The sequence below is a fragment of the Phalangium opilio genome, unplaced genomic scaffold (assembly GCF_054372755.1).
Source record: "Phalangium opilio isolate 3A_F unplaced genomic scaffold, DU_Popi_V2 ptg000329l_1, whole genome shotgun sequence".
Taxonomy (NCBI): domain Eukaryota; kingdom Metazoa; phylum Arthropoda; class Arachnida; order Opiliones; family Phalangiidae; genus Phalangium; species Phalangium opilio.
In genome coordinates, this window is record NW_028324226.1 from 10,976,620 (window position 1) to 10,984,147 (window position 7,528).

At 44.8% G+C, this 7,528-nt stretch overlaps 1 non-coding gene across 1 annotated transcript; it reads left to right on the forward strand.

Moving 5' to 3' along the window:
- The first annotated feature begins 535 nt into the window (after positions 1–535).
- Positions 536–608, forward strand: TRNAS-GCU (transfer RNA serine (anticodon GCU)). The gene has a single exon. It is a non-coding gene; the product is annotated as a tRNA-Ser (tRNA).
- Positions 609–7,528: the final 6,920 nt, after the last annotated feature.

Sequence of the window (7,528 nt, forward strand, 5' to 3'; positions counted from 1 at the left end):
GTGGTTCGAGCCCACCCGGGAGCGGTGTTGTGATGTGTCAGATGTAACGTAAAAAGTCAAAGTTTTTCTACAATACCTGACGACAATTTATTTTCTAAACTTCCGTGGCACAATGGTTAGCGCGTTCGGCTGTTAACCGAAAGATTGCTAGTTCGAGCCCACCCGGGAACGTTGGTGTGTTTTGTGATAAATAACGTAAAAAGTCAAAGTTTTTCCATAATACCTGACGACCACTTAATTTTCTGGCTTCCGTGACGCAATGGTTAGCGCGTTCAGTTGTTAGTAAAAAGGTTGGTGGTTCGAGCCCAACCGGGAGCGGAGTTGTGAGGTCTCAGATGTAACATAAAAAGTCAAAGTTTTTCCACAATACCTGCCGATCATTTAATTTCTGAGTTTCCGTGGCTCAATGGCTAGCGCGTTCGGCTGTTAACCGAAAGGTTGGTGGCGAGCCCACCCGGGAGCGGAGTTGTGAGGCCTCAGATGTAAAATAAAAGTCAAAGTTTTTCCACAATACCTCCGATCATTTAATTTCTGAGTTTCCGTGGCGCAATGGTTAGCGCGTTCGGCTGCTAACCGAAAGGTTGGTGGTTCGAGCCCACCCGGGAGCGGTGTTGTGTTGTGTCAGATGTAACGTAAAAAGTCAAAGTTGTTCTAATACCTGACGACAATTTATTTTCTAAACTTCCGTGGCACAATGGTTAGCGCGTTCGGCTGTTAACCGAAAGATTGCTAGTTCGAGCCCACCCGGGAACGTTGGTGTGTTTTGGTAAAAATAACGTCAAAAGTCAAAGTTTTTCCATAATACCTGACGACCATTTAATTTTTGGGCTTCCGTGGCGCAATGGTTAGCGCGTTCAGCTGTTAATCAAAAGGTTGGTGGTTCGAGCCCACCCGGGAGCGGTGTTGTGTTGTGTCAGGTGTAACGTAAAAAGTCGAGCCCACCCGGGAACGTTGGTGTGTTTTGGTAGAAATAACGTCAAAAGTCAAAGATTTTCCATAATACCTGACGACCATTTAAATTTTGGGCTTCCGTGGCGCAATGGTTAGCGCGTTCAGCTGTTAATCAAAAGGTTGGTGGTTCGAGCCCACCCGGGAGCGGTGTTGTGTTGTGTCAGATGTAACGTAAAAAGTCAAAGTTTTTCTACAATAGCTGACGACAATTTATTTTCTAAACTTCCGTGGCACAATGGTTAGCGCGTTCGGCTGTTAACCGAAAGATTGCTAGTTCGAGCCCACCCGGGAACGTTGGTGTGTTTTGGTAAAAATAACGAAAAAAGTCAAAGTTTTTCCATAAACCCTGACGACCATTTAATTTTTGGGATTCCGTGGCGCAATGGTTAGCGCGTTCAGCTGTTAATCTAAAGGTTGGTGGTTCGAGCCCACCCGGGAGCGGTGTTGTGATGTGTCAGATGTAACGTAAAAAGTCAAAGTTTTTCTACAATACCTGACGACAATTTATTTTCTAAACTTCCGTGGCACAATGGTTAGCGCGTTCGGCTGTTAACCGAAAGATTGCTAGTTCGAGCCCACCCGGGAACGTTGGTGTGTTTTGTGATAAATAACGTAAAAAGTCAAAGTTTTTCCATAATACCTGACGACCATTTAATTTTCTGGCTTCCGTGACGCAATGGTTAGCGCGTTCAGTTGTTAGTAAAAAGGTTGGTGGTTCGAGCCCAACCGGGAGCGGAGTTGTGAGGTCTCAGATGTAACATAAAAAGTCAAAGTTTTTCCACAATACCTGCCGATCATTTAATTTCTGAGTTTCCGTGGCTCAATGGCTAGCGCGTTCGGCTGTTAACCGAAAGGTTGGTGGCGAGCCCACCCGGGAGCGGAGTTGTGAGGCCTCAGATGTAAAATAAAAGTCAAAGTTTTTCCACAATACCTCCGATCATTTAATTTCTGAGTTTCCGTGGCGCAATGGTTAGCGCGTTCGGCTGTTAACCGAAAGGTTGGTGGTTCGAGCCCACCCGGGAGCGGTGTTGTGTTGTGTCAGATGTAACGTAAAAAGTCAAAGTTGTTCTAATACCTGACGACAATTTATTTTCTAAACTTCCGTGGCACAATGGTTAGCGCGTTCGGCTGTTAACCGAAAGATTGCTAGTTCGAGCCCACCCGGGAACGTTGGTGTGTTTTGGTAAAAATAACGTCAAAAGTCAAAGTTTTTCCATAATACCTGACGACCATTTAATTTTTGGGCTTCCGTGGCGCAATGGTTAGCGCGTTCAGCTGTTAATCAAAAGGTTGGTGGTTCGAGCCCACCCGGGAGCGGTGTTGTGTTGTGTCAGATGTAACGTAAAAAGTCGAGCCCACCCGGGAACGTTGGTGTGTTTTGGTAGAAATAACGTCAAAAGTCAAAGTTTTTCCATAATACCTGACGACCATTTAAATTTTGGGCTTCCGTGGCGCAATGGTTAGCGCGTTCAGCTGTTAATCAAAAGGTTGGTGGTTCGAGCCCACCCGGGAGCGGTGTTGTGTTGTGTCAGATGTAACGTAAAAAGTCAAAGTTTTTCTACAATACCTGACGACAATTTATTTTCTAAACTTCCGTGGCACAATGGTTAGCGCGTTCGGCTGTTAACCGAAAGATTGCTAGTTCGAGCCCACCCGGGAACGTTGGTGTGTTTTGGTAAAAATAACGAAAAAAGTCAAAGTTTTTCCATAAACCCTGACGACCATTTAATTTTTGGGATTCCGTGGCGCAATGGTTAGCGCGTTCAGCTGTTAATCTAAAGGTTGGTGGTTCGAGCCCCCCCGGGAGCGGTGTTGTGATGTGTCAGATGTAACGTAAAAAGTCAAAGTTTTTCTACAATACCTGACGACAATTTATTTTCTAAACTTCCGTGGCACAATGGTTAGCGCGTTCGGCTGTTAACCGGAAGATTGCTAGTTCGAGCCCACCCGGGAACGTTGGTGTGTTTTGTGATAAATAACGTAAAAAGTCAAAGTTTTTCCATAAAACCTGACGACCATTTAATTTTCTGGCTTCCGTGACGCAATGGTTAGCGCGTTCAGTTGTTAGTAAAAAGGTTGGTGGTTCGAGCCCAACCGGGAGCGGAGTTGTGAGGTCTCAGATGTAACATAAAAATTCAAAGTTTTTCCACAATACCTGCCGATCATTTAATTTCTGAGTTTCCGTGGCTCAATGGCTAGCGCGTTCGGCTGTTAACCGAAAGGCTGGTGGCGAGCCCACCCGGGAGCGGAGTTGTGAGGTCTCAGATGTAACATAAAAAGTCAAAGTTTTTCCACAATACCTGCCGATCATTTTATTTCTGAGTTTCCGTGGCTCAATGGTTAGTGCGTTCGGCTGTTAACCGAAAGGTTCGTGGTTCGAGCCCACCCGGGAACGGTGTTGTGTTGTGTCAGATGTAACGCGAAAAGTCAAAGTTTTTCTACAATACCTGACGACAATTTATTTTCTAAACTTCCGTGGCACAATGGTTAGCGCGTTCGGCTGTTAACCGAAAGATTGCTAGTTCGAGCCCACCCGGGAACGTTGCTGTGTTTTGGTAAAAATAACGAAAAAAGTCAAAGTTTTTCCATAAACCCTGACGACCATTTAATTTTTGGGATTCCGTGGCGCAATGGTTAGCGCGTTCAGCTGTTAATCTAAAGGTTGGTGGTTCGAGCCCACCCGGGAGCGGTGTTGTGATGTGTCAGATGTAACGTAAAAAGTCAAAGTTTTTCTACAATACCTGACGACAATTTATTTTCTAAACTTCCGTGGCACAATGGTTAGCGCGTTCGGCTGTTAACCGAAAGATTGCTAGTTCGAGCCCACCAGGGAACGTTGGTGTGTTTTGTGATAAATAACGTAAAAAGTCAAAGTTTTTCCATAATACCTGACGACCATTTAATTTTCTGGCTTCCGTGACGCAATGGTTAGCGCGTTCAGTTGTTAGTAAAAAGGTTGGTGGTTCGAGCCCAACCGGGAGCGGAGTTGTGAGGTCTCAGATGTAACATAAAAAGTCAAAGTTTTTCCACAATACCTGCCGATCATTTAATTTCTGAGTTTCCGTGGCTCAATGGCTAGCGCGTTCGGCTGTTAACCGAAAGGTTGGTGGCGAGCCCACCCGGGAGCGGAGTTGTGAGGCCTCAGATGTAAAATAAAAGTCAAAGTTTTTCCACAATACCTCCGATCATTTAATTTCTGAGTTTCCGTGGCGCAATGGTTAGCGCGTTCGGCTGTTAACCGAAAGGTTGTTGGTTCGAGCCCACCCGGGAGCGGTGTTGTGTTGTGTCAGATGTAACGTAAAAAGTCAAAGTTGTTCTAATACCTTACGACAATTTATTTTCTAAACTTCCGTGGCACAATGGTTAGCGCGTTCGGCTGTTAACCGAAAGATTGCTAGTTCGAGCCCACCCGGGAACGTTGGTGTGTTTTGGTAAAAATAACGTCAAAAGTCAAAGTTTTTCCATAATACCTGACGACCATTTAATTTTTGGGCTTCCGTGGCGCAATGGTTAGCGCGTTCAGCTGTTAATCAAAAGGTTGGTGGTTCGAGCCCACCCGGGAGCGGTGTTGTGTTGTGTCAGATGTAACGTAAAAAGTCAAAGTTTTTCTACAATACCTGACGACAATTTATTTTCTAAACTTCCGTGGCACAATGGTTAGCGCGTTCGGCTGTTAACCGAAAGATTGCTAGTTCGAGCCCACCCGGGAACGTTGGTGTGTTTTGTGATAAATAACGTAAAAAGTCAAAGTTTTTCCATAATACCTGACGACCATTTAATTTTCTGGCTTCCGTGACGCAATGGTTAGCGCGTTCAGTTGTTAGTAAAAAGGTTGGTGGTTCGAGCCCAACCGGGAGCGGAGTTGTGTTGTGTCAGATGTAACGTAAAAAGTCAAAGTTGTTCTACAATACCTGACGACAATTTATTTTCTAAACGTCCGTGGCACAATGGTTAGCGCGTTCGGCTGTTAACCGAAAGATTGCTAGTTCGAGCCCACCCGGGAACGTTGGTGTGTCTTGGTAGAAATAACGTCAAAAGTCAAAGTTTTTCCATAATACCTCACGACCATTTAATTTCTGAGTTTCCGTGGCTCAATGGTTAGCGCGTTCGGCTGTTAACCGAAAGGTTGGTGGTTCGAGCCCACCCAGGAGCGGAGTTGTGAGGCCTCAGATGTAACATAAAAAGTCAAAGTTTTTCTACAATACTGACGACAATTTATTTTCTAAACTTCCGTGGCACAATGGTTAGCGCGTTCGGCTGTTAACCGAAAGATTGCTAGTTCGAGCCCACCCGGGAACGTTGGTGTGTTTTGGTAAAAATAACGAAAAAAGTCAAAGTTTTTCCATAAACCCTGACGACCATTTAATTTTTGGGATTCCGTGGCGCAATGGTTAGCGCGTTCAGCTGTTAATCTAAAGGTTGGTGGTTCGAGCCCACCCGGGAGCGGTGTTGTGATGTGTCAGATGTAACGTAAAAAGTCAAAGTTTTTCTACAATACCTGACGACAATTTATTTTCTAAAATTCCGTGGCACAATGGTTAGCGCGTTCGGCTGTTAACCGAAAGATTGCTAGTTCGAGCCCACCCGGGAACGTTGGTGTGTTTTGTGATAAATAACGTAAAAAGTCAAAGTTTTTCCATAAAACCTGACGACCATTTAATTTTCTGGCTTCCGTGACGCAATGGTTAGCGCGTTCAGTTGTTAGTAAAAAGGTTGGTGGTTCGAGCCCAACCGGGAGCGGAGTTGTGAGGTCTCAGATGTAACATAAAAAGTCAAAGTTTTTCCACAATACCTGCCGATCATTTAATTTCTGAGTTTCCGTGGCTCAATGGCTAGCGCGTTCGGCTGTTAACCGAAAGGTTGGTGGCGAGCCCACCCGGGAGCGGAGTTGTGAGGCCTCAGATGTAAAATAAAAGTCAAAGTTTTTCCACAATACCTGCCGATCATTTTATTTCTGAGTTTCCGTGGCTCAATGGTTAGTGCGTTCGGCTGTTAACCGAAAGGTTCGTGGTTCGAGCCCACCCGGGAGCGGTGTTGTGTTGTGTCAGATGTAACGTAAAAAGTCAAAGTTGTTCTACAATACCTGACGACAATTTATTTTCTAAACGTCCGTGGCACAATGGTTAGCACGTTCGGCTGTTAACCGAAAGATTGCTAGTTCGAGCCCACCCAGGAACGTTGGTGTGTTTTGGTAGAAATAACGTCAAAAGTCAAAGTTTTTCCATAATACCTGACGACCATTTAAATTTTGGGCTTCCGTGGCGCAATGGTTAGCGCGTTCAGCTGTTAATCAAAAGGTTGGTGGTTCGAGCACACCCGGGAGCGGTGTTGTGTTGTGTCAGATGTAACGTAAAAAGTCAAAGTTTTTCTACAATACCTGACGACAATTTATTTTCTAAACTTCCGTGGCACAATGGTTAGCGCGTTCGGCTGTTAACCGAAAGATTGCTAGTTCGAGCCCACCCGGGAACGTTGGTGTGTTTTGGTAGAAATAACGTCAAAAGTCAAAGTTTTTCCATAATACCTGACGACCATTTAAATTTTGGGCTTCCGTGGCGCAATGGTTAGCGCGTTCAGCTGTTAATCAAAAGGTTGGTTTTTCGAGCACACCCGGGAGCGGTGTTGTGTTGTGTCAGATGTAACGTAAAAAGTCAAAGTTTTTCTACAATACCTGACGACAATTTATTTTCTAAACTTCCGTGGCACAATGGTTAGCGCGTTCGGCTGTTAACCGAAAGATTGCTAGTTCGAGCCCACCCGGGAACGTTGGTGTGTTTTGGTAAAAATAACGAAAAAAGTCAAAGTTTTTCCATAATACCTGACGACCATTTAAATTTTGGGCTTCCGTGGCGCAATGGTTAGCGCGTTCAGCTGTTAATCAAAAGGTTGGTGGTTCGAGCCCACCCGGGAGCGGTGTTGTGTTGTGTCAGATGTAACGTAAAAAGTCAAAGTTTTTCTACAATACCTGACGACAATTTATTTTCTAAACTTCCGTGGCACAATGGTTAGCGCGTTCGGCTGTTAACCGAAAGATTGCTAGTTCGAGCCCACCCGGGAACGTTGGTGTGTTTTGTGATAAATAACGTAAAATGTCAAAGTTTTTCCATAATACCTGACGACCATTTAATTTTCTGGCTTCCGTGACGCAATGGTTAGTGCGTTCAGTTGTTAGTAAAAAGGTTGGTGGTTCGAGCCCAACCGGGAGCGGAGTTGTGTTGTGTCAGATGTAACGTAAAAAGTCAAAGTTGTTCTACAATACCTGACGACAATTTATTTTCTAAACTTCCGTGGCACAATGGTTAGCGCGTTCGGCTGTTAACCGAAAGATTGCGAGTTCGAGCCCACCCGGGAACGTTGGTGTGTTTTGTGATAAATAACGTAAAAAGTCAAAGTTTTTCCATAATACCTGACGACCATTTAATTTTCTGGCTTCCGTGACGCAATGGTTAGCGCGTTCAGTTGTTAGTAAAAAGGTTGGTGGTTCGAGCCCAACCGGGAGCGGAGTTGTGTTGTGTCAGATGTAACGTAAAAAGTCAAAGTTGTTCTACAATACCTGACGACAATTTATTTTCTAAAC